The sequence below is a fragment of the Triticum dicoccoides genome, chromosome 2A, assembly GCF_002162155.2.
Source record: "Triticum dicoccoides isolate Atlit2015 ecotype Zavitan chromosome 2A, WEW_v2.0, whole genome shotgun sequence".
NCBI classification, from domain to species: domain Eukaryota; kingdom Viridiplantae; phylum Streptophyta; class Magnoliopsida; order Poales; family Poaceae; genus Triticum; species Triticum dicoccoides.
Genome location: NC_041382.1, coordinates 141,869,697 through 141,887,216, shown reverse-complemented (window position 1 = coordinate 141,887,216; position 17,520 = coordinate 141,869,697). Strand labels below are relative to the sequence as shown.

At 44.6% G+C, this 17,520-nt stretch overlaps 1 long non-coding RNA gene and 1 pseudogene across 1 annotated transcript; one reads left to right on the top strand and one right to left on the bottom strand.

The window, feature by feature from the left end:
* The first annotated feature begins 1,153 nt into the window (after positions 1-1,153).
* Positions 1,154-14,967, top strand: LOC119359174 (annotated as a pseudogene).
* LOC119359175 lies at positions 7,623-10,881 on the bottom strand. The gene is made up of 4 exons (XR_005172403.1): positions 10,718-10,881; positions 10,532-10,648; positions 8,644-8,764; positions 7,623-7,950 (listed from the first exon to the last, which is right to left on the bottom strand). It is a non-coding gene; the product is annotated as an uncharacterized LOC119359175 (long non-coding RNA).
* Positions 14,968-17,520: the final 2,553 nt, after the last annotated feature.

Genomic DNA, 17,520 nt, shown 5'->3' with positions numbered 1-17,520 from the left:
GTGTCCCCGACAGACGGGCCACGGAGGGACAAGGGCGTGCGTCCAGGCTGTCCGCGCGCATCCCTTTCATCCCAAACCGAGCACAAGTTTGAGACGGGGATGGGTCGAAAAGGACGGGATCCGGACATTTGTCCGTTTGAAGCCGTGCATTGGACCGCGCTATTCGTTCATTTTATTCCAAATAAACGCGTGCGGACATGATGGGGTCGCGCGGTGAAGTTGGCGTTACGCTCGCCCCAGCAACATCCTGCCTGCGTTCTGGTCCAGCTTGGAGCAGCTGAGCTGATCAGCGTGTACGTACAGGCCCCAAGAATACCTCGCCCGCGGAGGTGGAAAAGGTTGCACTGAACTAGAGAACTCGAACAGTTAGCGGAGGCAGAAACATGTCTCTGTGTCTGCTCGTCCGTCAGCTCCTCTTCTTTAGGTTGCTGGTTTAGATTAGCACGCTAGACAAGTGTATGTATCGGTTGGCACAGTACGGTCACATGGTGGTTTCGATCGAGCATGCCCGTCCGTCTCGTTGTTGTATCTCAAGACGTATGTCCATATGGATGTGACGGTCTCCTGCAGGGCTGCTCTGTTCCGGGGAAATACAACCGAGGCTGCGTTCAGGTGTCTTTAACCGGCTATATAATCATCAGATTCGCTAAATCATTGGTTGCTGCGGCCGCCTGCGTGCGAACTTACACTTTTCCAAGAGTCTCCGGCGGCTAACCGATGGTGGACCGGACACCCACTACGGGCTCCGATATTACTCCCTCCATTTCATAATGTAATACTTTTTTTATTCACATGCTTCAACTTTGACCGTAAGTTTAATTATCAAGATTGATTGCGGCGGGGCAAAAGTTATATCACTGAATTCGTATTCGAAAGAAGTTTTTAATTATGTAATTTTTTCTTCCGTCGCAGTCGGTCTCGTTTGTTAAATTTATGGTCAAAGTTTAACCTCCAAAAGCGCGGGCGTATTATATTTTGAAATGAAGGGAGTATATCTTTGACGAGGCAAATTTAGTGACCGTCGTAGCAAAAAAAAATATTTAGCGACAGCGTCATTGCCCACGATCACCCGGGAGAACTCAGCGCCCATCCCACACGTACATATACAGACAGGATCAAGGGATAGACATAGACAAGAGACCGGCCGGAGAAGATGAGCAAGGTATGCGTCACCGGAGCGGCAGGCTACATCGCGTCCTGGCTCGTCAAGAAGCTCCTCGAAAGAGGCTGCACCGTCCACGGGACCCTACGGAACCTCGGTATGCGCCCGCCCTCTCTCACGCTGATGTCTTCATGCGTGCCGTTGGCCCCCGCGGTCTTCTATTCTTCTCTGAGCGTTCTTGGTCCGTCGTGGACACGCAGGGGATGAGAAGAAGACGGGGCTGCTGAGGGGGCTCCCCGGCGCGGCGGAGAGGCTGGTGCTGTTCGAGGCGGACATCTACGACGCCGCCTCCTTCGAGCCGGCCATCCAGGGCTGCGAGTTCGTCTTCCTCGTCGCCACCCCGCTGCAGCACAACTCCGGCAGCTCCAAGGTAACCCACTCGTTAGTCTTCTCGGCCGGTTGTGTCTCGATCAGGAGGATCACAAGGGTACTTCTTAATTATACAAGAAGGTACACAGGGACATGGATCATCTGCTCCGAGCTCAAAAATACCCACGTAAACAGTAAAATCCAAAAAACAATACTGTAAAAAATCACCTACAAAAGACATCTGTGGAGGCATCAGGCATGTACAAAAAAAGCAGAATTTGGGAATCAAAAACACACATTTGGACCCCGCAAAAAAGCACACACATTTGGAGCACTCAATTTTCTAAAAAATTTGGGCACAAATCACTATGGATGCCATTCGGTGGCGAAATTTTGCTGGATGTTAGAATAATTATTGATGTTCGTCCACAAAAGGTTTCAAATTGTTTTGGTTTTTTCTTTTTACAATTTTATCGGAACCTTTGCGGGGATTAGAGTAACACTTTTGCTATCACAAACACAACACGGGTGGACATATGTTCACACAGGAAAGGTTATTCCGCGGTCAGCTGACCAGGAAGACCAGCAAGGGTCTAGTGGTCATTGTCCGATAGCTACTGTGGCACTTTCGGAAGGACAATCACCACCTGCAACTCTCACTTCTGGTGTTCGACAACTTTATTTTTTTTAACACAAACATTCAGAAATGTCTCCATCTTTCAGATTTTTCCAACAATTTTAATAATTCCGAACATCCAAACTTAAATACACCCGCATAAAGGAGGCACTCCTATATTTACGAAAATAAAGAAAGTACTGAGACAGGGACATGAATCATCTGCTCCGAGCTCAAATACATCAATATAAGCACTAAAATCCAAAAAAATAGTAAATGCAATTTAAAAAGAATCAGATTTGTTTGGATGAACTCAATATGTCTTCTAGCATCCTATAAAAATACTCAAGTAATACCCGTGTGCATTACGAGATTTTACCTTGGTCATCAATATAATCAAACAAATATAAGTTATGTGTGACAAAAGGTTATATAGTTGAATTCGTATTCCAAAAAATGTATTCAATGATTTTCTTTCGAAGAACCTCTTCGAGAGGGCAGGGGCTACCTGCAATTTCCATTAGAAGGATAGAACATGTCCTGTTTATACGGAAAACCGAACCCAAAAAACCTACAGAAATGAGCCAGTTTACAAGGAAAACCAGACCCAACAAGCGAACATAGCTCGGTTAATTAGAGAAAAACCAGGCAAAACCCACCAGTACCCATGGCGACAAAAACCTAGCTAACCTAGGCCAGGAGAGCCGTAAAAAATGACACAAAATCAACTAAGGAGCACTTGAACTGCCACCACCTCGCCGTTTGAGAGAGACGCTAACACAGAAGGGAAGCGGTCCCGGGCCTCCCTAGAATCAGAGGAAGGCAAGACACCATACTCGGAAGCATCGCCGCTCCATGCCTGACCGCACCCTAAATCGTTGGCCCCCTTGGGATCTGCCAATGCTGGGACATGCGCCAACCACGGGATCAGAACTCCAAGGACCGTGCCTCCAAGAAGGAAACGACATGGAAAATGCCGCCACAGTCTGACCCAGCAAGCCAAGTCAAGGCTATCACCCGAAGTAATGGACCCCATCGGATGGGAGGTGCCAATGCTTCTCAAACACTCACCAAGAATGGAGCGTCGTGAAGAGTGTCGTCGTTGCCAACACCGACAAAGTCGAACAAGACTTTCGTCCAAAGCCACAAACAATGCCAAAGCCAAACTGCAACAGGGAAGTCCATCGCACGTCGCCCAATATTGACCCACTAGAGGAAAAGTCATCGACCATGCCAACCCGAATAGCCATACCCGCCAGAGACCGCCACCGTGCTGCAACACCATCGTAGAACACCGGCAAGCCGACTCCACCCACCAAGTGACACAACACCGCACCCCGCCAACCACCACCCCACCTCCACTAGTGCCTTAACGCGCGCATATCGTCGGGCCCTCTGGTCCGCTGCTGGACCGGAGATATAATTTTGAAGTCACATAACTTATATTTTCAGTCATGATCATAAATATTGTGAAACAAGATGAAATTTCCTATCGCCATCTCAACACGGGTAATCCACGATGTCTTCATTTTATTTATCCATCTTGATTCATTTTTGGTGTATTGGCAATTTGTTGCATTACACTTTAAACTAATCCAGAGTCATGCTTAGGCCAAAATTGATGGCAATGAAGTAATCTCGGTGTAATTGATGGACATAGTTGAACCTTGAAATGTGCGCGTCTTAGACTCACGAGGAAGAGTAATACGGTACATGATTCATGCAATCATGCAATGAAAAAATAACCGTGGCTACGGTCAGCGGTCACCCATGTAAGAGCGTTCTTGTGTTAGAGCTTCTGCAATCAGATTGGCAATCCGCCCCCCTACACATCGGTCGACGTGCCCGTGAGTGACCCCTGTTGGGCAGCCCCTCATATCTTTTTTTCGCGAATACGCAAAGTTTGCATACCTTTTCATTCATAGAAGAAGAGTGTCAACATGAGATTACACACACTCACCAGCCATGTGTGCTAGAGGCATGTTTGTGAGTGATGGAGCAAACAGAAAAAGGGGTTGCTCACCCCCAAAACACAAAAAGGCTAACTCTCGGGAATGATGTTTCTTATCCCTGTAGCACAGGCCTTAGCCCAGAGGCGCCTCGTCTTTGATGATGGTGTTAAGCTGAGAGGCCGATTGCTGATCATGGTTGAAGACGCATCCGTTGTGATGCTTCCATATCCACCACACATTGAGGATGGTGATGGATGCGAGGCCCTTGCGAGCGGAGGCTGGCGCTTGGTCGGACGAAGTTGTCCACCATGTTTGGAAGCGGGTGTCACCATCTGGTAGGCTAGTTGGTGCACTCACCTAACTAAGTATTTCATGCCATATTTGCCTAGAGAAGGAACAACCTACAAGAAGATGTTGCATCGTCTCTGGCTCTTGGTCGCATAGGGCACACACGTCGTCGTGGGTGAGGCCATGCCGCGCAAGACGGCCCGCCATCCAGCAATGCTCTTGCATTACGAGCCCCTCATATCTCCTGCGGGACAACGACACTCCTCATATCTAACCCTTTAAATCCATTCAAATCCATACACGTCCATCATACACATTAATATCATAAGATCATTGTGTAGTTTCATAATTTTAACGTATATAGTTCAAACATTTTTTTGAAGTGCACAATTCAAACATTAAACTCTTTGGTCCTTCTTAGTTTCTATTGTGGGTCCACATATGCTCTGCAAGATTAGTTAGTAGTGGACCCACATGTGCACTTGTTCATCTAAAAGATTATGACGAATTTGCAAAAAAATTGTAATCTAATTCGCATCTTATTTCGGGATGTGGACTTGTTCACCAGGCTTCTCAAAATCATGAGTTCGAACCGCCCCTTCACACTCGTCCTTAACAATCATATTGTGTAAAATGACACAACATGCCATCAACTTCCACAAATTCCATGATTACCACATCATAGCAGATCCATGAATAATTTCCCAACGAGCTTGGCACACTCCAAATGCCCTCTCCACATTCTTCCTAGTTGCTTCTTGCATTCTTGCAAAATGACTTTGTTGTTGTCATGGGAATTGGATATGGTCTTCACAATGCCGCCCATCGAGGATATATATTATCTGCAAGGTAGTACCTCATGTTGTAGTCGTGCCCGTTGATAATGTTTTTTTCTAGAATATGCACGAGCGTGCATATCATATATTGATAGAAGAAGAGTAGGGATAGAACCCTCCACCCAAGTTTACATACACCTGGTTACAAGCACTGGATCTACCATGATCCCCACAACAATAGCCGGCTACTCTGGGCTGGCCCACTGATGTCTACTACACAATCTTCTTCTTGTAGACGTTGTTGGGCCTCCAAATACAGAGGTTTGTAGGACAGTAGCAAATTTCTCTCAATTGGATGACTTAAGATTTATCAATCCATGAGAGGCGTAGGATGAAGATGATCTCTCTCAAACAACCCTGCAACCAAATAACAAAGAGTCTCTTGTGTCCCCAACACACCCAATATAATGGTAAATTGTATAGGTGCACTAGTTCGACGAAGAGATTGTGATACAAGTGCAATATGGATGATAGATATAGGTTTTGGTAATCTGAAAATATAAAAACAGCAAGGTAACTAATGATAAAAGTGAGCGAAAACGGTACTGCAATGCTAGGAAACAAGGCATAGGGTTCATACTTTCACTAGTGCAAGTTCTCTCAACAAGGATAACATAGTTGGATCATATAACTATCCCTCAACATGCAACAAAGAGTCACTCCAAAGTCACTAATAGCGGAGAACAAACGAAGAGATTATTGTAGGGTACGAAACCTCCTCAAAGTTATCCTTTCTGATCGATCTATTCAAGAGTCCGTAGTAAAATAACACGAAGCTATTCTTTCCGTCCGATCTATCCTAGAGTTCGTATTGGAATAACACCTTAAGACACAAATCAACCAAAACCCTAATGTCACCTAGATACTCCAGTGTCACCTCAAGTATTCGTGGGTATGATTATACGATATGCTTCACACAATCTCAGATTCATCTATTCAACCAACACAAAGAACTTCAAAGAGTGCCCCAAAGTTTCTACCAGAGATTCAAGATGAAAACGTGTGCCAACCCCTATGCATAAGTTCACGAGGTCACAGAACGCGCAAGTTGATCACAAAAACATACATCAAGTGGATCACGTGAATATCCCATTGTCACCACAGATAAGCACATGCAAGACATACATCAAGTGTTCTCAAATCCTTAAAGACTCAATCCGATAAGATAACTTCAAAGGGAAAACTCAATTCGTCACAAGGATATAGAGGGGGAGAAACATCATAAGATCCAACTACAATAGCAAAGCTCGCGATACATACAGATCATGCCGAATCAAGAACACGAGAGAGAGAGAGAGAGAGAGATCAAACACATAGCTACTGATACATACCCTCAACCCCGAGGGTGAACTACTCCCTCCTCATCATGGAGAGCGTCGGGATGATGAAGATGGCCACCGGAGAGGGATTCCCCCTCCGGCAGGGTGCCGGAACGGGTCTAGATTGGTTTTCGATGGCTGCAGAGGCTTGCGGCGGCTGAACTCCCGATCTAGGTTTCTTTCTAGAAGTTTAGGTGTATATATATGAGGTGTTGGGGTCGGGAACAAGTCAGGGAGGTCCCCGAGGCGGCCACGAGGTAGGGGGCGCACCCAGGGGGGAGGGCATGCCCCCCACCCTCGTGGGTGCCTCGGGACTCTTTTGGCCCATCTTCGATACTCCGTGGGCTTCTTCTGGTCCAAAAATAATGTCCATGAAATTTCAGGTCAATTGGACTCCGTTTGGTTTTCCTTTTCTGCGATACTCAAAAACAAGAGGAAAACAGAAACTGGCACTGGGCTCTAGGTTAATAGGTTAGTCCCAAAAATCATATAAAATAGCGTATAAATGCATATAAAACATCTTAGATGGATAATATAATAGCATGGAACAATCAAAAATTATAGATACGTTGGAGACGTATCACCCACCTAGTTAGATCTTCAAAGAAAGACTCTAAATCTCCTTTAAGGAGTCCCGTCGTCCGCCAGTTTCCGCCTTCCCGATGGATGTTGGAGATCACCTGCTGCGGGGATGGAAGCGCGCCACACTACAAGAACCCTGTTAATACGTGACGGTATAAATCCGTCATGGACCAGTGTTAAATCGTCAAGGAAGAACACGCGTGACGGATTTGAAATCTATCATGTATATCGCGTCATAATTTGACCACAATGCTATCCTTGACGGATCTGTGAAACCGTCACTGATTCATGACAGCTTTTGACCGTCATGGATGGCACTTACCTGACATGCTCATAACGGCATTAACTTTTCTACCACGTCATCATTTGACATGGATCTGACGTGGCAGCCCATGAACTTAGCAGCCCAATTAAAATTACGGCCCATTATTTTCCATCTCAATGCAAGACCTACCCCCATGTAGTCGGCCCAATTGGAATTTCAGCACATTAAATTTCAAATCGGTCCAAGCCCGACTAATTTCAGCCATATAGATTAGCCCATCTCGCAATTCTCTTGGTCCATGATTTTTTTATTTTAAGCCAATATGTTTTTAAGAAAATACATGCTATGTGATTAAATAAAAGGAAAAACCCAAAAAAAATTACACACACCAGATGATACCACGTGGAGGAGCAAAAACACAAGAAACTTCAATGTACAAACACGTGCTAGAGAACACTCTATGCTACTTTACAGTCACTGCCGCCCAGCGCATAATAGACATCAACCGTGGGTCAATCCCATGCCATCCTGGACACAGATCCAGCCACCCTTGCCGACATCATTGAAGGAAAGCCAGCATATCGCCTCAACATATGCTCCCGAGGAACGGCGCGACGTTGCCTGCACATAGACAAACCGTAAGACTAACTCAAAAAATCAAAAGTATGGGTTGAAGCATGGGTTTTCATCCATACACAAAACTGTACCAAAGGTAAAGTGAACCGTGCATGTCAGCATCAAATAATGGTATTTTTACTGTGACACCAATGCAGCACAAGCTAGCAACTAACAACGTTTTCAGGATAACATAACATCACGTTCGAAATATCAAACAGGAAAAGAAACAGTAGCACGGAAATGGATGATAAAAGATCCTGGTACATATATTCTTTCCCTTTCTTAATTTCACAATACAACGTTCAGTCGCAATAGAGAGCAAATCAGTTCCATGGTTTGGTTCTATATATAGGTTGGTAAAAAAAATGCTAGTCAATGCAAAAGGGTCCAGTCAGTTAGCTAGTCATTCATAAAGTACAATCATGTGAAAAAAGAAGAGGAATAACAAGCCGCGTGACAATGATGCATACAACATTATGAGATCTGAGATGTTCATGAAAACAACACAAAATGATAAAATTGGACCTGATTAAGACCATAGTGAAATCCAATGATGGACAGAAAGAAAAGCAATCCGAATATAGTGAGTTCCCTATTGTGTCGAGATGATTATATAGAAACAAATCATGTCGCCGCTGGCCATATCAAACATTTACGGATAGGGAGAAAGTGGCAGCTTTGGTGCCGCTACTGTACCTTGGATGCGCAGCGAGCACGCAGCCGCACCTGTACCCAGTTCCCTGGGACCTTGAGAACTTGTACCCATTGTTGACCGTCGTCCTCCCTGCGGTTTGGCCTCAAGAGATTTCTTCCACCTCTTGAGAAACCAGAAAATGAAATGCAAGATCATATCAAAATTGTACGGAAGAAAAATATATAGTCAACGTAACCAGTGTGACAAGTTGAAGGAAAATATAAGACAAATTGCGATATTTATTTCTCACCAAAAAAATAACAAGAAAAGATATCTAGTCAGTCCAATTTAACAAAATCTGGACAGTAGCACAAGTATTTAACTGAAGATGTAGCAGCCAATCAAATGAATATATGGTGAAGATGAATAAAATGAGGCACTCAACAACTTAGGCATGGGGTCCCGGTCATTGATGGAGAGCGTTTGATGCTCCAAATCAAACAAACAAACAAATATGTTTAGCTCACCAAGAACAGGAGCACTAACCAAACAATCCCTATCCAGTAGAAATTTTAGGCAGTGACCAGTGAGTAGATGAGTTAAAAAGTAAGAAATATGAATATTTTGTGTAAGGTAAACATAAAAACATTTTTTTGGTAGGACTAAAGAGCTCTTGAATGTTCTAAAGCGCAAAGAATTAGGTATACTATCCAGTAGGACTAGCGTCCAGCAAGCATTGACAGGACACATATGTCATTAACAAAATGATAAGAGTATCAGGATCATTATGGTCTTGCTAAAGTGCCATGTTTGTTCTTTCTGCTTCATGGCTATCCTAAACAATGTTGGACTTAATCACGATTAGGTTAGCTTGTCCGGTACAGACTATTCATCCTGAGCCAAGTCGGTCATGTACTAGTAGAATATAGGTTCTGTATATATTGTACGTGGCTGCCCTGTAAATGTAAGTCAGATCAATATAGAAAGAAAAGCAAAGGTTCGACACGGGCCTTTAGCCATCATCTCGGCGTCTCTGTGTTGGTTCGTGTTCGCGTGTGTGCGTGCTAAACTAGCTCGTATCAGGCAAGCCGGCGGCTTGCAGTTTTGTACGTGCGTGTGCTAGCGTCCAGGAGAAAATCAATCCAGCAGTTTGCTAGGCTGCTTCGGTGTTACGTGCACTTCGGCAACGTCTACGTCTCCAACCAGTTACTCGGCAAGCTCGGAAAGTAATCGAGCTGTCTCGTACGCGTGTATCGCCAGAAAGTACTCGGCTACATCGGCGTGAGGTCGGGCCTGTGCCAACAAACAACCCCTTCAAAACATGAAGAAGAATAAAAAGCTAGTAAGGCGAAAATGCAGCAAACCAAGATGGTTGGTCAAACGCTTCAACTAAAATCTAGTTGGGCTGGAATCTAAATGCAGTCTGTACACATTGCTTGCACATGTCAAATGAGCGATGAATGAATTATTTTTGCAGTACAGCAAGCAAACACTCCGTTCACAAAATAAGAAAGTCTGGTTTTACACAAGCAATGGTTAAAGGTTGAATGTTCAGTGGCACACATAACATAACAGTAAACAAAGACGCCAATTGTGGCATCAGATTGGCAGCAATATTTAATCTTACTTGGGCATGAAGAGCTATGTATAAATGGAACCAAGCAAATGGATCAATTTGGCCTAAGCAGGACCAACTGTAAAAAATAAGTTGAAAGCTAGCTCGGTTGATAAATTTGTTATAGCTAAAACAAAACAAAAACAAGGCCTTAACCATCCATCTCTCTCTCTGAAACCAACCATCCATGCATGTACAAAGTAAACTGAAACAAAATCCAATCTGCTCCATGGATAGGATAGGATCAGATTGGACCAAAGCAAACTAGTTTGCTAGCTAGGCAGGGGGAGGTAAACTAAAATGCTGCAAAGGGGAAGGAAGGTCGTTCGTCTTACCACCACGTTGGTACAGGGGCGCTGGATATGGCTGGCCGTTGCGGATCTGAAGAAACAGTGGCAGAAGGGACACCTTACTTGCTCCATTGCGGCGTCCCTGCATCTATTGAGCTGCAGCTACGTGGGGAAGGAAATCAGGGAAGGAGGTCAAATCAAATCGAATAGAAAAGATGGGCAAGGGCTGACCTTGAAGCGCAGCCATGTGTGTGCTCACGCAACTCTCATGGCCTCCATTGATGGACCGTCAATCTGGGAAGGAAGGAAGCAGCCTCCCATGTTGACCTCCACCATGGGATCCTTGACGAGGCCCTCTTCTCAGTCATGGGAGGAAGATGGTTAGGGAGGAGAGGACGCTGGTTGTGGCCGTGGCAGATCTGGCCGCCGCCCGACCCGCATTAACGGCATCGGCGCCGCGTGCACTAGGTTCGCCTTCAGGGGCGTCCCGCCTCTGGGAATGAGGCTATCGTCGCGTTGGTTGGCGGATCTACTCCTGGAAGATGGCCATGGATGAGGAGGTGACGGCGGCCATGGATGGGGAGGGTGGGGGATCTGGAAGAGGACAGTGAGAACAGGGGAGTCTGGGCGGACAAAGGAGAAGGAAGAACTGGGCGGAGATCCACAGGGGAGTCGGGGAGGATAGAGTTGATTGCTTGCCGTTGGATCACAGAAGAGGAGACGGTCTGGATTTGCGACCCGTGGGACGGTTACCTCAACCAATCACAACGCGAGTTTTTCCTCACGTTGGATTGCCACATCAGCACCATCCATCCATGACGGCCCGAATGGTGCATACGAACTAAAAATATAGGCCCAGTCAGTCGAGCCATGACGGTTTCCGTGACGGTCCCTTTTTATCTGTCATAATTGGGCTACCGGTTTGGGGGGCCATCCTCATGTTGCTAATATATGACGGATTTTGTGACAAACCTGGTAAAACCGTCATAATTTGTGTCAGTTTTCGAGAATGTCACCAGAATACTGTCATGGATTAACAGGTTTTTTTGTAGTGCCATTAAAAACGACATCATTCCTGTGTTTCCACATCTCCCAAAGGCTAAGAGTGATGATGGCCTTGAGATCTCTCCTTGAGTACTGGCTGGTCGTCCGCGTGGTGCACCAGTCTATGAGAGTGTCAGATGCCATAGGTGCCTGGTCCGGACACCTGAGGCCCTGCCAAATGCGTCCCCACACTATGCGGGCAAAACACAGGTCAGTAGGATGGGATTTATAGTCTCTTTGGCTTGGTTGCAGAGTGGGAAGGCCTGTTGATGCGGAAGGCCTCTCCGGGCCAATCTGTCGGAGGTCCAACACCTATTTCTCATCACAAGCCACGTGAAGAAGTGATGCTGTTGCGGGGCTCGCTGTTTCCAAACCATGTCTGCGTACGGCGACGCTTCCCATTGCAAAGTCTCCTGAACATGAGAGATCGCTGTAGCACATTGATGTCGTTGTGAGAATCAGACATGCCAAAGAAAGCATAGCAAATTCACAAGTCCATTGATGTGACTACTTCGAGTATGATGCTGGCCTCTTTGATGTGACCTTGGTGCATCCCGCGCCAACCCTTGGCTAAGTTACTCCATTGCCATTGCATGTAATCAATTGAACCAAGAATACGTGAAAGGCATCTTGCCGCTCCAATCACCATCAACTTTTCTGTATCTTGCACACTTGGTTCTCTTGGATATTTTGCTCCAAAGACCTGCACCATGACGTGTGGAAATCTCACAGTGGTCTTTAGGCATGTCCTCCCCATCCAAACCATCTCATCAACGACATCAACAGTGGTACCTGGTGCAAACATCCTCATAGTAGTCGTGTATTTCTACTTAACAAAGAATGAGAGTCGTCCGCTGCAGTCCCTGGTGAACCTGAAGTAGGGATCATGTTCCTTCACTCCCTCCATCATGCACAAGAACAAGGGTTTCTGCATATAAAGCGTCGAAGAAACCATGTATCAAAGAATGTCGGTTTGGGATCAAAGTACTTGTAGGGAAGTCGTGCTCCAGCGACCCTATCTCGGTTCAAAAGTATCCTCCCTTTGATACAACCCTTGATGTTCAGAATGTGATCCACCTCTCTGCCCATTTCCTTCTGGATGCTCATGTTCATCATCATCTTGATATCTTCGTCCAACTCCAACAAATCGAAGAACTCTTTTGCATTAATTCATCAAGCTTCGTGTTTCCATACTCCTCATCAGGATCCATCGTTTTGCCTACATAAGAATCACAAAAAACTGCTCGAACAATTTGTCGAACACATAGACGGCAAGGTGCAGTCCGAGAATAGCCGGACGTACCGTGGCGTCCGGGGTGGCATAAGTGTACGGAGCGGTGAGACGGCCGTCGGCCGGGGTTGAGTTTTGTGGCGGTGATGGCGGTGGACTTAGGGGAGGGCTGGAGCGGACAAGGGAGAAGAGAGGAAATGGCTCATCTGATAAGGCGGGGGAGATTTGGTGGAATTTGTGATGGATCCTGTTTATCGAATTCGACGTGCGGGTCCCGGCTTATCATACCCGCCACAGATATGGGATAGATATGAAGTGCCAGCCAACCCGACATATAGGACCGGTCAGAGGTGCCCGGCCAGGTCACGTTTTTGTGACCGGTCACTGACCGGAACGTGTGCTCAGACGCATAGAGAACGTTTGAGGATGCCGGCTGTAGATGATTTTACTAGCAAGTTGCATGCACGACTATTCAAATCACAACATACACTAATGTCACATTTCACTTTAATCGATTGTAGCTAAGTTATGTCATGCCTTTCTTTTATATGATTTGATTTTGCAGTACAAGGACACCACCGAAGCAATCGAGGACGCGACGCGTGCCATCCTACAACAGTGCGAGCGGTCCAAGTCAGTGAGACGTGTCATCAGTACGGGTCTGTTATCACGGCGTCGCCACTCCACGAGGACGGGAAAGGGTACAAAGAGTTTGCGAATGAGTCCTGCTGGACTCTGCTCGGCCTGCCCATTGATCACAACAACGAATTCATGGACGTGAGTGCTTCTTGCGATTTTGATGTTTTTTCTGTACACGGTGATATCATTTTAAGAAGTATGTAAACATATATGTTATACTGAGTAGTTTTTCGAAACACGTGAACCTTTTTTAACACAATTTTTTTGTAAACACAAATATTTTCTAAATGAGTAAATTTTTCAAAAGTATATGACCACATATCTAGTGGTGTTTGAATATATATTTTTTAAATACATGAACATTTTTAACACATGATTTTTTCTTAAACATGTGATGAACTTTTTTCTCGAATATATGAACATTTTTATATTAAGAAACATGAATATTTTTATTTTCCAGCACATATTTTCGTTTTAAAACTATTTAAATAATATTATTTAAAACCTATTAAATTTAAAATTCCGGAATAATTTTGTGTGTGAAGATATTGCATCTGGCGATATAGACAACCTTGTGCATTATATAAGCTATTCCACGGAGTTTGTGTGGAATAAGAGCTGCCGGTCTTTTGCCTGTTCTTAAAATGAAAGTATATTTTGAGCAAATGGCCGGCTCGGCATGCTAGGCCGGCAACATTGTCACAAGCCTGCTCACTTGTTGTACTATCAAGCAATCTGTCCCCATTTTGTTGTTGTTACTTATGTTATATATGCAGGATTACCTCTCCTCTAAGTGCATCGCCGAGAAGGAGCTAGTCAAGTACAACGACGGCCCCTCCGAGAGCAGAGCGTTCGACGTCGTCGTCCTGTTACTGGGCCTCGTAGGAGGAGACACCCTCCTGCCGTACATCAACGAGAGCCAACACTTCATGCTGTCGCCTTTCACCGGCATCGAGCCTTACCACAACGCCCTCAGGTTCACGCAGGCCCTCCTCGGCTCCGTGCCGGTGGTGCACGTCGACGACGTCTGCAAGGCGCACGTCTTCTGCATGGAGCGCCAGCGCGACGTCGCTGCCGGTCGGTACCTCTGCGCCACCGCACACCCCAACATGCAGGATCTGGTGGAGCACTACGCGAGCAAGCACCCGGAGCTCAAGCTGACGCTGAAAGAGTACTTTTCTTCGACTAAATGTTCCAAATCAGGTATCTCATGGTGCGTTTGAATTGTGATTAATACTAATCTCTCATTGCGTGTCGATTGTTAGGGTGGTGGGAGAGGGAGTCAGAGTGCAGGTCAACACGAACAAGCTTGTGGAGCTGGGGTTCAAGTTTAAGTACCGGGCAGAGGCGGTGCTTGATGGCAGCGTCGATTGCGGGAAAAAGTTAGGAGTGCTGTCAGTGGCGGATCAAGGATCCTAAAAAAAGATCTAACGGAGGAGAAGCCTCGTGAACAGTATATTCAAGCAGAGACCACCCGGATGAGCTACCCAAATTTGCTCAAGAGTGGAAACTGGTTAATATGGATGTGCCACCACTGGGTCAAGTTATCTTTTAGATGTTATATGTTCGTGTTCTTGTAATTTTTTCTTGAAACTCAATGAAGTTATTGTACTCCTTTGGCGATTAGTTTGGGTTGGTCTCATGAGTTGTTTCTATTAAGAGTCTGAAAGAACATATGTTTGAAACGTTTTCTTTTACCCCCAAACCGTAGAATAATAGGTGTACGGTATAATTTATAAAAGCCCAATATATTACAAAAAAGTGGAAAAGAAGACCTAAAAGGCCAAAGATCCAAGTGAGGACCTAGCCAATGCCTGTTCTAGGTATAAGAGTCATGGATTTACAAATTATTGTATAACCACTTGGAGAAACTTTGTTCATACTTATCCTTAATATTGAATCTTAGGAGTTTCAGGTCTTGCTTCAATAGAACCTTCATGCCTGAATTGACTGTTGCGGAGCTCTGAAAATTTTGTCATTTCTCTAAATCCATACATTCCAACATCCCAATATAACAATTTCCGAAGCAAATTGTTTTGAAAGGAGTTCCCTTGCAAAGGTGGTGTCCTCATACACAGATGCACCTCTCTTTCTATTTGGTATCAATGAGTTCCAACAATCTTGTGCAAAGTTACAATCCCATAAAAGATGCATAGTGGTCTCTTCCGCCCTCTTATTGCAGTTAGGACAATAAGGATTGTCTAGGTGCACTCATTTTCTTTTGAGAACTGCTATGTATTCCCTCCGTCCGAAAAAGCTTGTCCCTCATTTAGCACTAACTTGATGCTAGATATATCCATTTAAGGGACAAACTTTTTCGGACAGAGGAAGTATATTGGAAACGTACATAGGCTTGTGTGTGTGTGTGTGTGTGTGTGTGTGTGTGTTTCTTCGGACATGGAGTATTTGATCCCGAGCACATATGCTCCCGAATGAACAGTAAAATCAAAAAAATAGTAAAAATTCAAAAAAAAAATCTATTTTTTTGTGATGAACATTGACAAAATTTCTAATTGCGTGCAAAATTTCAGCTGAAATGACATTCATGGAGGTCTGGGCAAAAAAAATTCGGATATGGTCTTTCAGGTGGCGTGAGTTGTGAAACTTATGTTCGGACACACCATTACACTGTGGTGTTTCAGGTGGCGTGAATTGTGATACTTATTCCACATTGTTTTAGATGAAGGCCAAACTCGAAACTCAAGTATTCACCTCCACGATCCGATCGTATAAATTTTATGTTCTTGTTATGATGATTTTCCTCTTCACTTTGAAATTCTTTGAACTTTTCAAATGTTTCAGACATATGTTTCATTAAGTAGATATACTCATATCTGCTTAAATCATCTGTGAAGATCAGAAAATAACGATACCCGCCACGAGCCTGAACACTCATCGGACTGCATACATCAGTATGTATTATTTCCAATAAGTCAGTGGCTCGCTCTATTGTTTCGGAGAATGGAGTTTTAGTCATCTTGCCCATGAGGCATGGTTCGCAAGCATCAAGCGATTCATAATCAAGTGATTCCAAAAGCCCATCAGTATGGAGTTTCTTCATGTGCTTTACATCAATATGACCTAAACGGCATTGCCATAAATAAGTTGCACTATCATTATTAACTTTGCATCTTTTGGCATCAATATTATGTGTATCACTATGATAGAGATTCAGTAAACCGTTTACATTGGATGTAAGACCATAGAAGGTTTTATTCATGTAAATAGAACAACAATTATTCTCTGACTTAAATGAATAACCGTATCGCAACAAACATGATCCAATCATATTTATGCTCAACGCAAACACCAAATAACATTTATTTGGTTCCAATAGTAATCCCGATGGTAGAGGGAGTATGCGATGGTGATCTTATCAACCTTGGAATCATTTCCAACACACATCGTCACCTCGCCCTCAACTAGTCTTTGTTTATTTTGTAACTCCTGTTTCGAGTTACTAATCATAGCAACTGAACCGGTATCAAATACCCAGGGGCTACTATAAACACTAGTAAAGTACACATCAATAACATGTATATCATATGTACTTCTGTTCACTTTGCCATCCTTCTTATCCGCCAAGTATTGGGGCAGTTCCGCTTCCAGTGACCATTTCCTTTGCAGTAGAAGCACTCAGTTTCAGGCTTGGGTCTAGCTTTGGGCTTCTTCATGGGAGTGGCAACTTTCTTGCCATTCTTCTTGAAGTTCCCTTTCTTTCCCTTTCCCTTTCACTTGAAACTAGCAGTCTTGTCAACCATCAACACTTGATGCTTTTCTTGATTTCTACCTTCGCCGATTTCAGCATCGCGAAGAGCTCGGGAATCGTTTTTGTCATCCCCTGCATATTATAGTTAATTACGAAGTTCCAGTAACTTGGTGATAGTGACTAGAGCACTATGTCAATCACTATCTTATCTAGAAGATTAACTCCCACTAGATTCAAGTGATTGTAGTACTCGGACATTCTGAGCACATGCTCACCGGTTGAGCTATTCTCCTCCATCTTGTAGGCAAAATACTTGTCATAGGTCTCATACCTCTCGACTCGGGCATGAGTCTGAAATACCAATTTCAGCTCTTGGAACATCTTATATGCTCCGTGGCGTTCAAAATGTTT